General features: G+C 42.6%; 1 protein-coding gene and 1 non-coding gene across 2 annotated transcripts in view; both read left to right on the top strand.

The window, feature by feature from the left end:
* Positions 1 to 14304, top strand: part of LOC132824851 (leucine-rich repeats and immunoglobulin-like domains protein 3) — a 70110-nt gene that overhangs the window by 31328 nt on the left and 24478 nt on the right. The window lies entirely within an intron of this gene.
* On the top strand, positions 4556 to 4657 carry LOC132825080 (U6 spliceosomal RNA). Its single transcript, XR_009645745.1, has one exon. It is a non-coding gene; the product is annotated as a U6 spliceosomal RNA (small nuclear RNA).

The raw sequence follows: 14304 nt of genomic DNA, 5'->3' as shown, positions 1-14304 counted from the left end.
GATTCTCAAAGCCTGTCCACTGTCCAGAAGGTACACTTGAGGAATGTAATTGAGTAGGCTGTACCTGTCTAGATACGCCTCCAACATGACTTGAGATGTTCAACAAATCCTTTGCATCTACTAACTTAAATATTTACTCCTTCTACAGCTGCATATTCACAGCAGTGTATAACATACAAGATGCACTGCAGCACCCCACCAGGTTACCTTTTGACAATATCATCCAAACCCATAATGTTGACCACCTGGAAGGGAGGGAGTCAGGAAATGCATTGGGATACCAGCAACCCAACAATTTTGCTTCCAAACCACACATCATCAAGACTTCATGTCTGAATCAAAGTCCTGGAAATTCCTTCCCCATCTTCCTGTGGATGTCTCCACATCACCTGGACTGCTGTGGTTTAAGAGGACAGTTTATTGTCATCACCTTTTCAAGGGAGTTAGAAATGAGTGATAAAAGTCAACAGCACCCACGTTCCGTGAAGGAGTAATCAGTCAAGTGCTCAGCCTATCCTAATAAGCCTGCATTGTGGTTTGGCTCTTGCTTTCATGTGTTGTATCATTCATCTGTGAAAGCAGGATTGGCGTTCAAAATGAAAATTGAAATTTACAGCTTCAGACTAATTTTCGATGCCAGTTGTTGATACTGTGAAAGTTGCTCAGTATTGCAATTGAACCAGCTATCCATGGTGCCACCATATAGCAGAATTAAATATTCTGCCTCCTCCCTTTTGTTACAGTTCAGTTTTTCAGGATGACATATGGTACTGTGGTCCAGGTGCCTTTATTAGCCCAGGTTTGAATGGTGTTCTTCAAGGTATCATTTAGAGACTTAAAATGTGTGAAATTCTGTATCTGATATTGTATATTTTCACTGTTGAAATTCAAAGCACATGGAATTCCTTTCCAACTGTGTTAAATAGATCTCTTGCAAGATAAATCTATGCTCCATTCAGTCCTCACTGTGCTTTCCATCCCCAGCCACCATCACACCACCCCAAAGATGGGTGTTCCTTCCATTTTTGACTGCTGACTAATTACTATTATTTATTGAACTTACTTTTACAGTACTCTCCATTTTGGATTCTGAGTTTGACAAAGGTCATATAAAGCTAATAAGAAGAGCCAAGTATCAGGTAGTTCTTTCATGCACAAGTGATTATAATGCCTTCAGCATCCCTTTTCACTTTCTTTCACTTATTTCATATGATTGCACAGCAAAGTACTGTTGGATTGAAAACATCCAGTAAGTGTGTGCACACAATGTTTGCGCCTTCCAAAATGAAAACTCTGATATAGGAATTTAAAAAGAAACCTTCAATGTAGGATAATCGATGTTTTAAAAATTTGTTCCTCTAATTGTAACTGAAATATAACCTTTTCAAGGAATTATATGTAGCTGTAAATGGGAGGGGGTGGTGTCGGGGGAAAAGCAGCTGAGAAAGCAATAGGTGGATGAAAGTGAGGAAGAAGGTGATAGGCCAGAGTGGGGAGTGATGGATCGGTTATATATAGCATTCCAATATATAAAGACAATTGTATTAAAGTAAGTAGAAATATCTACTTTCTATTAAATATGTTTTGGGCCATTTACAATTCTAATGTAAAAATGCTGAGTTGGAGACTTGGGATTGGGATAATGTGGGGAAGGGGAAATGAGGAAGCTGTTGAAATCCACGTTCATCCCCTGTAGTTGCAGGGTCCTGAGGGATGATTCTTCCAGGCGTCAAGTGGTAATGGTTTGGTGGTAGAGGAAGCCCAGGACCTGCATGTCCTTGACTGAGTGGGAGGGGGATTGAAGTGTTCAGCCACAGGGGCGATGGGGTTGGTGGGTCGGGTGTTCCAGAGATGTTCTCTGAAACGATCCTCAAGAAGGCGTCCTGTCTCCCCGATGTAGAGGAGATACACTGGGTGCAATGGATGCATGCCCAGTAATATTTGGCCTTTAAAGTTGTTAGCCTTGACCTTTTATTAAAGTTACAGACTCCTCACTAATGTTTCACTGCAAGATAATAATGATCCTCCATTGCTGTTGTTGAAAAATTGTTCAAACATGTAGCATCTCAAATCATAATCCAGTTTTGTTTTCAATGTGTGTTTTCAATTGATTCATAAAGTATGGGCATCATTAGCAAGGCTGTTGAGATGGTGGTGAGATTTGGAACTGTAAGGGTAATGGAATACAGGATGGGGAAATCTTACTGCAGCTGTTCAGGGTCTTACTGAAGCTATTTTGCTTTTGAAGAAGAAAAAAATTTTGTTCAATGCAGTTCAAAGAAGTTTTACATTCTTGGGATGAAGCACTAAACTTATCCAAAAATAAAGATTTGGACAGGTTTAACCTCGCCCACTGACATTTACAAGAATGGGAAGTCAACTTGCTGAAATGAGTAAGATGCTTTGGGGACTTGAGGTGGATTCTGAGGAAGTTTTCCCTTGTAAGATACTAGAACTAGGGAGCACAATTTAAAAGTAAGATGTCTTGCTTTTAGGACCAAGATGGGACCTTTTTCCTTTTGGAAAATGATGGAAGTCAGGTCATTCAATATAATCTAGGCTAAAAATCACACAACACCATTGTCCACCTAATGAAAGAGCGGTGCTCCAAAAGCTAGTGCTTCCAATTAAACCTGTTGGACTATAACCTGGTGTTGTGTGATTTTTAACTTTGTACACCCCAGTCCAACACCAGCATCTCCAAATCTTAATCAAGGCTGATTTGGATAGATTTTTGATGGATTTGGTAGTGGGGTTTTATGCAGGTGGGGAAATGGGAAAGTGGAGTCGGGTCGATAGCAGATCAGCTGTGATATTATTGAATAGTGGACCAGAGTAGAAAGGCTTGAATAACTTACTCCTGCTCCCAAGTTCTACGTTTCTATAACTCACTAATCCAGTAACATAATCGCTACCATATCCTGTATTTTCAAATACACTACACCAGCAGGGTTATATATAGCATTCCAACATAAAAAGACATTCGTATTAAAATTAAGTAGAAATATCTACTTTTTATCAAATAAGTTTTGGGCCATTTACAGTTCTAATGTAAAAGTCCTAAAACCCAAGCCTTCTGTGTGCTAGCATGCAGGCTGAGGCTTGAATGGTTGGGTTTTCATCCGAGTTCAAATTGGAATTTCGGGTTTTGTTCTTTGCAAACGTTCTGTTTTGAGTATCTGGTCCACTTTTAGTTTATATTATATGTTTCTATTCTCTGAAAATAATTAACCAATTACCATTTCAAGACTACTGGAATAAAATAGTAAAAAGGTCCATTCTTGACACAAAAACAGCAATTACTGGAAAAGTTGAGCAGGTCTGGCAACATCTGTGGAAAGAAATCCAAGTTAACGTTTCATGTCAAGTGACTGTTTCTCAGAACACATCCCCACTCGACCCGAAACATTAACTCTGATTTCTCTCCACAGATGCTGCCAGACCTGCTGAACTTTTACAGAAAGTTTTATTTTTGTTTCTGATTTACAGCAACCATAGTTCTTTTGATGTTGTATTCTCAGAGTTGTTTGTTGGATGTGGTGCTTTGTTGACACATGTCTGGCTTAAGTAGGTGAGTAACAGTAGTGCTGATATGTCACTTTGATTCTTGTACAGTCCCTTTTGTGAACCATTGTCCTTTCACTTCATGTCTCGCCTGAAAATAAGGTGTCAGCCATTTAGAATCGATGGAACAAGTTTCTTTACACATTACTGTTATGACCCTGTATTTTATTGCTTTTTTGGCATTGCTATCGAGCCAGCATTTAGTGCCATCCCTACTTGAACCTTTGCATTTCTAAGGATGCCTCCACAGTTCCATTAGCAAGTGAACTTAAGGATTCTGACCCAATAGCAGAGAAGGAATAGCAATATTGTTCCAAGTCAGGATGATGTGTGCCCTTTTCCTTTTAGGTAAGACAGCTGGTGGATTAGGAAAGGGCTCTTGAAGAAGCCTGGGTGAGTTGCTGCAATGCATCTTGTAGATGGTACTCACTGCTGACACTTTGTTTGTTAGTAGTAGAAGTAATGAATGTTGAAACTTGAAGATTAGGAAACGATAAAACTGACTGCTTTGTCCTGGACAGTGTCAAACTTCTTGTATGTTATTGGAGCTGTACTGATCCAGTCAAGTGTAAAGCATTCCCCCTCACACCTCTCTCATATCTTATAGATGGAAGGTGAGTGAGTGACCACATAATTCGTAGGCTCTGACCTGGCCATTAGAACCTTGGCAATTCGGTAGCTGAGGGAACAGTAGACTCCTGGTGGTCATTCCATTTAAAACAGAGCTATGGATTTTTAGGTACAGTGGGACTTGAGGGATTTGTGGGATAATATAAAAAGATAGCTAGCAAGATGTAAAAGGAAAATTGAAGGCATTTAATCATTCATTTTCTAGAAGGCTTTTGAAGAAATGAAGTGGGAGTGAGATTGCGTTGTTTTGGAGTGGCATTTCCAAGATGCAGAAACGTTTGGAGGATTGGCTCCTAGTTATGGAATGACCTTCACAGACTTAACAGGGCTCATTGCAATGGGGCTTTGTTTCCTCGCGGAAAGGGTTTAAGCAGCATGTATTCTCAATTTGGCGCACTACAGAAGATTGGCATGGCCCCTGTGCAAGGATGACACACCAATCCATGAGACGTTTTAAAAAGAAACAACTGAGCAGAGGTTTACTAGTGTACTTGTCACTACCTACTTGAACAATAGAGTCATAGAGATGCATAACATGGAAACAGACCGTTCGGTCCAACCCGTCCATGCCGACCAGATATCCCAACCCAGTCAAGTCCCACCTGCCAGCACCCAGCCCATATCCCTCCAAACCCTTCCTATTCATATACCCATCCAAATGCCTCTTAAATGTTGCAAATGTACCAGCCTCCACCACATCCTCTGGCAGCTCATTCCATACACGTACTGCCCTCTGTGTGAAAAAGTTGCCCCTTAGGTCTCTTTTATATCTTTCCCCTCTCACACTAGTTCTGGACTCACCAACCCCAGAGCAAAGACTTTGTCTATTTATCCTATCCATGCCCTTCATAATTTTGTAAACCTCTGTAAGGTCACCCCTCAGCCTCCAATGCTCCAGGGAAAACAGCCCCAGCCTGTTCAGCCTCTCCCGATTGCTCAAATCCGCCAACTCTGGCAACATCCTTGTAAATCTTTTCTGAACCCTTTCAAGTTTCACAACATCTTTCCGATAGGAAGGAGACCAAAATTGCACGCAATATTCCAACAGTTGCCTAACCAATGTCCTGTACAGCCGCAACATGACCTCCCAACACCTGTACTCAATATTCTGACCAATAAAGGAAAGCATACCAAACACCGCCTTCACTATCCTCTCTACCTGCAACTCCACTTTCAAGGAGCTATGAACCTGCACTCCAAGATCTCTTTGTTCAACAACACTGTCTAGGACCTTACCATTAAGTGTATAAGTCCTGCTAAGGTTTGCTTTTCCAAAATGCAGCACCTCCTGTGTATCTGAATTAAACCCCATCTGCCACTTCTCAGCCCATTGGCCCATCTGGTCCCAAATCCTTTTATAATCTGAGGTAACCCTCTTTGCTGTCCACTACACCTCCAATTTTGGTGTCATCTGCAAACTTACTATCTGTACCTGTTATGCTCACATCCAAATCATTTATGTAAATGACGAAAAGTAGAGGACCCAGAATAGTGCAATTTTTTTGTAAAAGATGGGGAGTTCAGTGAATCTTTTTTATTCTCTGCTCCAGGGAACTCTGGAGCTTAGTCATTGAGAATGTTCAAGACCGGGATTGACATATGTTTGCATATTGTAAACATCACAGTAAACAGGAATGGTGCAAGAAAATGGTATTATGGTAGAAAATCAGCAAATCAACTGGCAGAATGGCCTTTTCTCTGCTCCTGTTCATGTTGGTATAATGCTTGATCTTCGGCCAAAATGCAAGATTTACTGGGTTTGTCACCTACGTATGGATACATTTTATTGCTGCAAATTTTTAAAAAGTGAAGTAAAATGTATTGGAACTGCTAAGTCAGTTTGAGCTCTAGGGAGCGGCTGAATAGACTGCGACTGTTTTCCCTGGAGCATTTGGGGATGCCGGGGCGGTTGGGGGGAGAGAGAGATGACCATTGTAGAGATTTATAAATTCATGAAGGACATAGATAGGGTGTTAAGGCAGGGTTGTCTTCCTCGGGGTGGGAGAATCCAAATCTAGAAGGCATTGGTTTAAGATGAGAGAGGAAAGCTTTTAAAAAGCACCTGAGCGGCAACCTTTTGAAGCAGAGGGTGGTTTGTGTGTCGAATGAGTTGTGAGAGAAAGTGGGGGAATTGCAGCATTTAAAAGACAAGATATCTGGATGGGTATATGGACCAAATGCTGGCAAATGGGACTAGATTAATTTAGGATATCTGATGGGTATTGAGGAGTTGAGCCGAAGGGTTTTTTTGTGCTACACAGCTCTGACTTTATGGTTTTGACTTAACTGAAGAAAGAAGAACTTCCACAGTTGCTCATGAGCAGTTTAGTAATTAAACCTTGGAAAGTCTTCAGTTTGATTTGTGAAATACTCTTAATTATTCCATTCCCAACAACCAGAGAATTGCAACATGTGATGCTCACATTGAAGTTTTGATAATGCAGTTTGTGGTATGTTTTTCAGCTGTTTGAAATGATCAGTAATGAACAACGTGAATGAATTTTTATACTTGTGTTGTTTAATTGAATCCTAAAAGATCTTAGGAGCCTGAAATAAAACAAGAGCATTGGACACAACACACCTATTGTTAGTTAAAAAGTCATATCCAATCTCTTAGTTTTTCTCAACTTGCGTCGTTTTTATACTCTGAGAAATAATTCTTCAGATTACTATCGCAAATTCATTATCAAGAAGTTTTAAACTGAAGTTGTGTTAAACCTTAACTTAAAACTTAAGCAAACTCCACATCAGATCAATCAATAGCTACCTAGCTACAATGTAGATTCATGGTTGCCTTGCTCTGTACCCGTGAATCTACATTGTATTGAGGTAGCTGTTGGCTAGTAACAGAACCCTTTTGCTTTAGGTGCTAAAGTTTTAGATGCATCATTGCCATTTTGTCATTGTGACTCTTCAGTATGCAAAATTTCCTGAATTCAATTAGTTTATCTTTTTCCGTTTCATAAATATGAATCTCCCTTATTTCTGGATATAAGCTGTCTTGTCTAAAATAGGTACTTTACCCTTTTTCAAGCTCATCTAGGCTTTTAAAAGCTCCTTGTGAAACAGCACTTTGATTTCCATACCTGACACACAAGCTGGTGTGTGTATAGAATTGACTCTGAAGGGTTTACTGTGGGGTGACTTGACAAGTTCAGGAACTGGCAAAATAGAGCTTTTGCAGAGAAATAAGAGATGATATGATCCTTAATTTATTGGATAACGTCGACCGTAGTAGACCTTTTCAGTCACGTATCACTATTTTGTGTTGGTCTCATTCCCTGGAGATTTGATTATTGATGATTGTTACATTTGTGTATCAACCTCAGTTTTTAGTGTGAAACCAGCAGTAACATTATGACCTGGAGCAAGGGAGTGGTAATCACGAGAAATGAAAAATAGTAATAGGATGAGCTCATACTAAATACAGAAAACAGGTTATGTTGAGATAGATACCTATTTTTAATATATGTCATGCAATATGCAAGACTATATCACAAACCTATTGAAAGAAGTAACGCTTGTCCCTTTCGAGATTGTATATTTGTGCGTTTAGGTTTGCTTTATGGCATGAGAACTGAGCATATTGTTTCTGCGATGTATCGTCTGTTATATTTTTAACTTGAATGGCATAGCACACCGTGTTCTGCTGTTTTAAATTCACTAGGTAGTGCTGACGTCCATAAATCAGGCATTGAATCTTTCAAGCAGAAAGTGTTCTTGGAAATGTTGACTGCTTGGCATTTGCAGTGGGGTTATGTCACAGTATTATGGAGCATTGCGTTATTTATAAAATTATGCTCGGTTGGGATGTGGCATCGTTATTATAAGTCCATTCAAATAAATCACTATTGTCAGCAGACTCTTCTTATCAGTCGCACTGAGAATCAAAGAAGCAAGGATTAATGCAAGATATTAATGGGCATTTGTGGCTGACTAAACTTCATTCTCTATTATCTTTATCACTGTTGTCACTACAATAATGTGGTGAATGCTGAATATATGGACTTTGAAGAGGCACATAAGAGTACTAATGACTGATTTATTCAACTGCAAAAGTGTGTGCAGGAACTCACAATAATTATCCAGGCAGTAGAGTCTAGGCATAGAGGAGAAGGATGATGTAGAAATCCCCAAATATCATGACTGATTTTTGTTTTCCTGTATGTGAATGGCTTGCACTTGAGTTTGGGTTTGAAGATTGCAGGCATTGCAAAACTTGATGACGTAAATAGGGGTCATGCTAATAGCAGACTTCAGCTATATGAGCACGGTCTGGTGAAATGGCCAGTATGTGGTTTAATGTGGATAACAATGCACATTACGAGGAACAGCATGGAGAGTTAGTATAATTTATATTACATTATCTTGAAGATGATGTAAGAGTTGAGAGACCTGGCATGTAAATTCACAAATCTTTGAAAGTGGCAGGATACATTTTAATAAGGTAGCTAAAGTGCTTGGCTTTGTAGATGAGTATATTGTACTCAAAACAAAATTATGCTGTTTGAAAGTCTCTGTTTATGCCTCAACTGCAGTACTCTGCATCATACTTGGTACCACACTTGAAGAAACTTAAGGTCTTAACAAATGTGTAGAGGATATTTATCAGGAGTAGGGACTTGGAATTATTTGTAGAGATTGGAGAAACTAAGATTGTTCTCTGAGCAAAAATGGGAAGTTGAGAGAAAATTCTGAGCGGTTCTTTTTATCTTGCTCCTTTTCTGATGGCAAGTGGGCTGTTAATCAAAGATCATAGATTTAAAATATTGCAAGGGTTCTTAAAATCTAGAATTCATTACCTGAAAGGGTGGTAGAAATGGATGTAATTGAAGCTTTAAATGACAGACACAGCTCACTGTTGCTACATCTAATTGTGCCATACAATCTGAGATGATCAAATTCCTGGGAGTGATGATCACCAACAATCTGTCCCAGTACACCCACGTCGACGCGAGAAAGCACGGCAATATCAAATCCGCTCCCCCAGAAGGCTAAGGAAATTGGGTATGTCCACAATGACTTAGCAATTTTTGTAGATGCACCTTAGAAAGCATTCTATCCCGACGCACGACAGTGTGGTATGGCAACTGCTCTTCTCAATACTGCAAGAAACTACAGAGTCGTGAACGCAGCCCAGTCCATCACGCTAATCCATTGACTCCATCTCTACTTCCTTCTGCCTTGGGAAAGCATCTGACTTAATAATAGACCCCTCCCACCCTGATTATACTCTCTTCAACCCTCTTCTATCGGGCAGAAGAGACAAATGTTTGAATACGTGTATGTGCAAATTCGAGAACAGCTTCTTACCCATTGTTATCAGACTTTTGATCAGACCTTGCAAATGTTAATTCTGAAATCTCTCTCTGCACTTTCTCGGAAGCTGAAACACAATATTTTGCACTTTGTCCTGCTAATCTGATGCTCTTTGTAGGATATGATCTGCCCGTACAGCACACAAAGGAACACTTAGAACATAGAACAATACAGCACAGAACAGGCCCTTCGGCCCACGATGTTGTGCCGAACATCTATCCTAGATTAAGCACCCGTCCATGTACCTATCCAATTGCCACTTAAAGGTCGCCAATGATTCTGACTCTACCACTCCCACGGGCAGCGCATTCCATGCCCCCACCACTCTCTGGGTAAAGAACCCACCCCTGACATCTCCCCTATACCTTCCACCCTTCACCTTAAATTTATGTCCCCTTGTAACACTCTGTTGTACCCGGGGAAAAAGTTTCTGACTGTCTACTCTATCTATTCCTCTGATCATCTTATAAACCTCTATCAAGTCACCCCTCATCCTTCGCCGTTCCAACGAGAAAAGGCCGAGAACTCTCAACCTATCCTCGTACGACCTATTCTCCATTCCAGGCAACATTCTGGTAAATCTTCTCTGCACCCTCTCCAAAGCTTCCACAGATTTCCTAAAGTGAGAGGCGACCAGAACTGCACACAGTACTCCAAATGTGGCCTAACCAAAGTCCTGTACAGCTGCAACATCACTTCACGACTCTTGAATTCAATCCCTCTGCTAATGAACGCTAATACACCATAGGCCTTCTTACAAGCTCTATCCACCTGAGTGGCAACTTTCAAAGATCTATGTACATAGACCCCAAGGTCCCTCTGTTCCTCCACCTGACTAAGAACCCTACAGTTAACCCTGTATTCCGCATTCTTATTTGTTCTTCCAAAATGGACAACCTCACACTTGGCAGGGTTGAACTCCATCTGCCACTCCTCAGCCCAGCTCTGCATCATATCTAAGTCCCTTTGCAGCCGACAACAGCCCTCCTCACTGTCCACAACTCCACCAATCTTCGTATCGTCTGCAAATTTACTGACCCACCCTTCGACTCCCTCATCCAAGTCATTAATAAAAATTACAAACAGCAGAGGACCCAGAACTGATCCCTGCGGAACTCCACTTGTAACTGGGCTCCAGGCTGAATATTCACCATCTACCACCACTCTCTGACTTTGACCAGTTAGCCAGTTTTCTATCCAATTGGCCAAATTTCCCTCTATCCCATGCCTTCTGACTTTCCGCATAAGCCTACCATGGGGAACCTTATCAAATGCCTTACTAAAATCCATGTACACTACATCCACTGCTCTACCCTCATCCACATGCTTGGTCACCTCCTCAAAGAATTCAATAAGACTTGCAAGGCAAGACCTACCCTTCACAAATCCGTGCTGGCTGTCCCTAATCAAGCAGTGTCTTTCCAGATACTCAAATCTTATCCCTCAGTACCCTTTCCATTACTTTGCCTACCACAGAAGTAAGACTAACTGGCCTGTAATTCCCGGGGTTATCCCTATACCCTTTTTTGAACAGGGGCACAACATTCGCTACTCTCCAGTCCCCTGGTACCATCCCCGTTGACAGTGAAGACGAAAAGATCATTGCCAACGGTACTGCAATTTCCTCTCTTGCTTCCCACATAATCCTAGGATATATCCCGTCAGGCCCGGGGGACTTGTCTCTCCTCAAGTTGTTCAAAATGTCCAACACATCTTCCTTCCTAACAAGTATCTCTTCTAGCTTACCAGTCCGTTTCACACTCTCCTCTTCAACAATACGGTCCCTCTCATTTGTAAATACTGAAGAAAAGTACTCATTCAAGACCTTTCCTATCTCTTCCGACTCGATACACAATCTCCCACTACTGTCCTTGATCGGACCTACCCTCGTTCTCATCATTCTCATGTTTCTCACATACGCCTAAAATGCCTTGGGGTTATCCTTGATCCTATCCGCCAAGGATTTTTCATGCCCTCTCTTAGCTCTCCTAATCCCTTTCTTCAGGTCCCTTCTGGCTATCCTGTATCCCTCCACTGCTCTGTCTGAACCCTGTTTCCTCAACCTTATGTAAGCCTCCTTCTTCCTCTTTACTAGATATTCAACCTCCCTCGTCAACCAAGGCTCCCTCACACGTCCATTTCTTTCCTGCCTGATAGGTACATACATATCAAGGACACGTCATATCTGTTCCTTGAAAAAGTTCCACATTTCCACCACATCCTTCCCTGACAGCCTATGCTCCCAACTTATGCTCCTCAAATCCTGTCTTACAGCATCGTAATTTCCCTTCCCCCAATTGTAAAATCTACCCTGTTGTGCGCACCTATCTTTCTCCATAACCAAGGTGAAAGTCACAGAATTGTGGTCACCATCACCAAAATGTTCACCCACTAACAAGCCCATCACTTGTCCCGGTTCATTACCGAGTACCAAATCCAATATGGCCTCCCCTCTGGTTGGACAATCTACATACTGAGTTAGAAAAGCTTCCCGGACACACTGCACAAACACCGCCCCATCCAATCTACTTGATCTAAAGAGCTTCCAATCAATATTTAGGAAGTTGAAGTCGCCCATGACTACGACCCTGTGGCTTCTGCACCTTTCCAAAATCTGTTTCCCAATCTGTTTCTCCACATCTCTGCTGCTATTGGGGGGTCTATAGTAAACACCCAACAAGGTGACTGCACCTTTCCTATTTCTGACTTCAGCCCATACTACCTCCAAAGGCAGATCCCCCTCAAACTTCCTTTCTGCAGCCGTTATACCATTTCTAATTAGCAATGCCCCCCCCCCTCCTTTTTTACCACCCTCCCTAATCTTACTGAAACATCTGTAACCAGGAACCTCCAACAACCATTCCTGTCCCTCATCTATCCACGTTTCCGTGATGGCCACAACATCATAGTTCTAGGTACCGATCCACGCCTTAAGTTCACCCACCTTATTTCTGATACTCCTTGTGTTGAAGTATACGCACTTGAGCCCATCTCTGTGTCCGCAAGTATTCCCTGTCAGTGCTACCTTCTCCACAGCCTCCCTACATTCTTGGACATCCTGACAAACAGTTGGCTTACTTGCTGGACTACAAGTCCGGATCCCATCCCCCTGCCAAATTAGTCTAAACCCCCCCCCCCCCCCCCCCCCCCCCCGAAGAGTGCTAGCAAACCTATCCCCCAGGATATTGGTGCCCTTCTGGTTCAGGTGCAACCCGTCCTGTTTGTACAGGTCCCACCTTCCCCAGAATGCAGTCCAATTGTCCAAATGCCTGAAGCCTTCCCTCCTACACCATCCTTGCAGCCACGTGTTCAACTGCACTCTCTCCCTATTCCTTGCCTCACTGTCACGTGGCACCGGCAACAACCCAGAGATGACGACTCTGTCTGTCCTAGCTTTTAGCTTCCAGCCTAACTCCCTGAGGTCTTGAATGACCTCCCCACCCCTCTTCCTACCTATGTCGTTGGTGCCAATGTGTACCACGACTTCTGGCTGCACACCCTCCCCCTTAAGGATTCTGAAGACACTGTCCGAGACGTCTCGGACCCTGGCACCCGGGAGGCAACAAACCATCCGAGAGTCTCGCCCATGTCCACAGAACCGCCTGTCCATCCCTCTAACTAGAGAGTCTCCTATAACTAGCGCTCTCCTCCTCTCCCCCTTTCCCTTCTGAGTCTCAGAGCCAGACCTCACGCCACAGACCCCGTCACTGCAGCTTACACCTGCAAGGCTGTCCCCCCAACAGTTTCCAAAGCTGTATACTTATTGTTTAGGGGAACGACCACAGGGGAACCCTGCACTGCCTGCTTCTTCCCCTTCCCACCTCTAACTGTTACCCAGCTACCTCTGTTCTCCGGCGTAACTATGTCCCTGTAGCTTCTATCAATCACCCTCTCAGCCTCTCGAATAATCCTCAGTTCATCCAACTCCAGTTCCAGTTCCCTAACTCGTTCGGTGAGGAGCAGGATCTGACTGCATTTCCTGCAGACGAAGTCGGCAGGAGTATCGGTGGTCACCCCTACCTCAAACATCCTGCAGGAGGAACATTCCACTGCCTGCGCTGCCATGACTGTACACTTTGTCTCCAAAACAAGAACACTGAGTCAATAACACTGAGTCGCTTACCTGTGGACTTTAAAGTTAGGTTAGAGGGGGGTAGGATGGGAGGGTGGCCCCACGAAGTAGGGCCTGGGGTCTAGAACACACCCACTCAAATACCAATCACTTACCTTCCCGACCAGCTCTGCGCTCCAACCTCACTTCCGCCCAGCTCGCGCCGCTCTCTGCGGTGAAAAGACTTCACTGTATCTGGGGACGTGGCAGTTATGAATCAATTAGACTAATATTTTAAAATTATGAATTTGCAGCGTATAATGAGTAGCGTGGGGTGTAGGAATGGACAATTGAAGCAAACTGAAATAGAGAAATGTTATTCAGTTTCCTTCCCTTTGTAGTGGTAGATTTGTCATTTAAACGCCCTTGGCCTGCTATGATTTTGTTGCCCGCTTCTCTGATAAATTGCAACTTGTATACCAGTTTTGTGGATGGTAACAATGGCTGTTCACAAGTGACCATGTACAATAAATAGGAGAAAGTGAACTGCAGATGCTGGAGAGTCAGTCGAAATGTATGTTGCCGTGGAAAAGCACAGCAGATCAGGCAGCATTCGAGGAGCAGGAGTGTCGACACTTTGGGCATAAGGACTTCAATCAGGACTATGGGAGGGGGGGATCTGAAAGATAAAAAGGAAGATGGGAGTGGGGCTTGGGGGAAGATTGTTGGGAAAGCAATAG

This window comes from Hemiscyllium ocellatum, chromosome 19 (assembly GCF_020745735.1).
Source record: "Hemiscyllium ocellatum isolate sHemOce1 chromosome 19, sHemOce1.pat.X.cur, whole genome shotgun sequence".
In the NCBI taxonomy this organism is placed as follows: domain Eukaryota; kingdom Metazoa; phylum Chordata; class Chondrichthyes; order Orectolobiformes; family Hemiscylliidae; genus Hemiscyllium; species Hemiscyllium ocellatum.
This window is presented reverse-complemented; position numbering and strand designations above follow the sequence as displayed.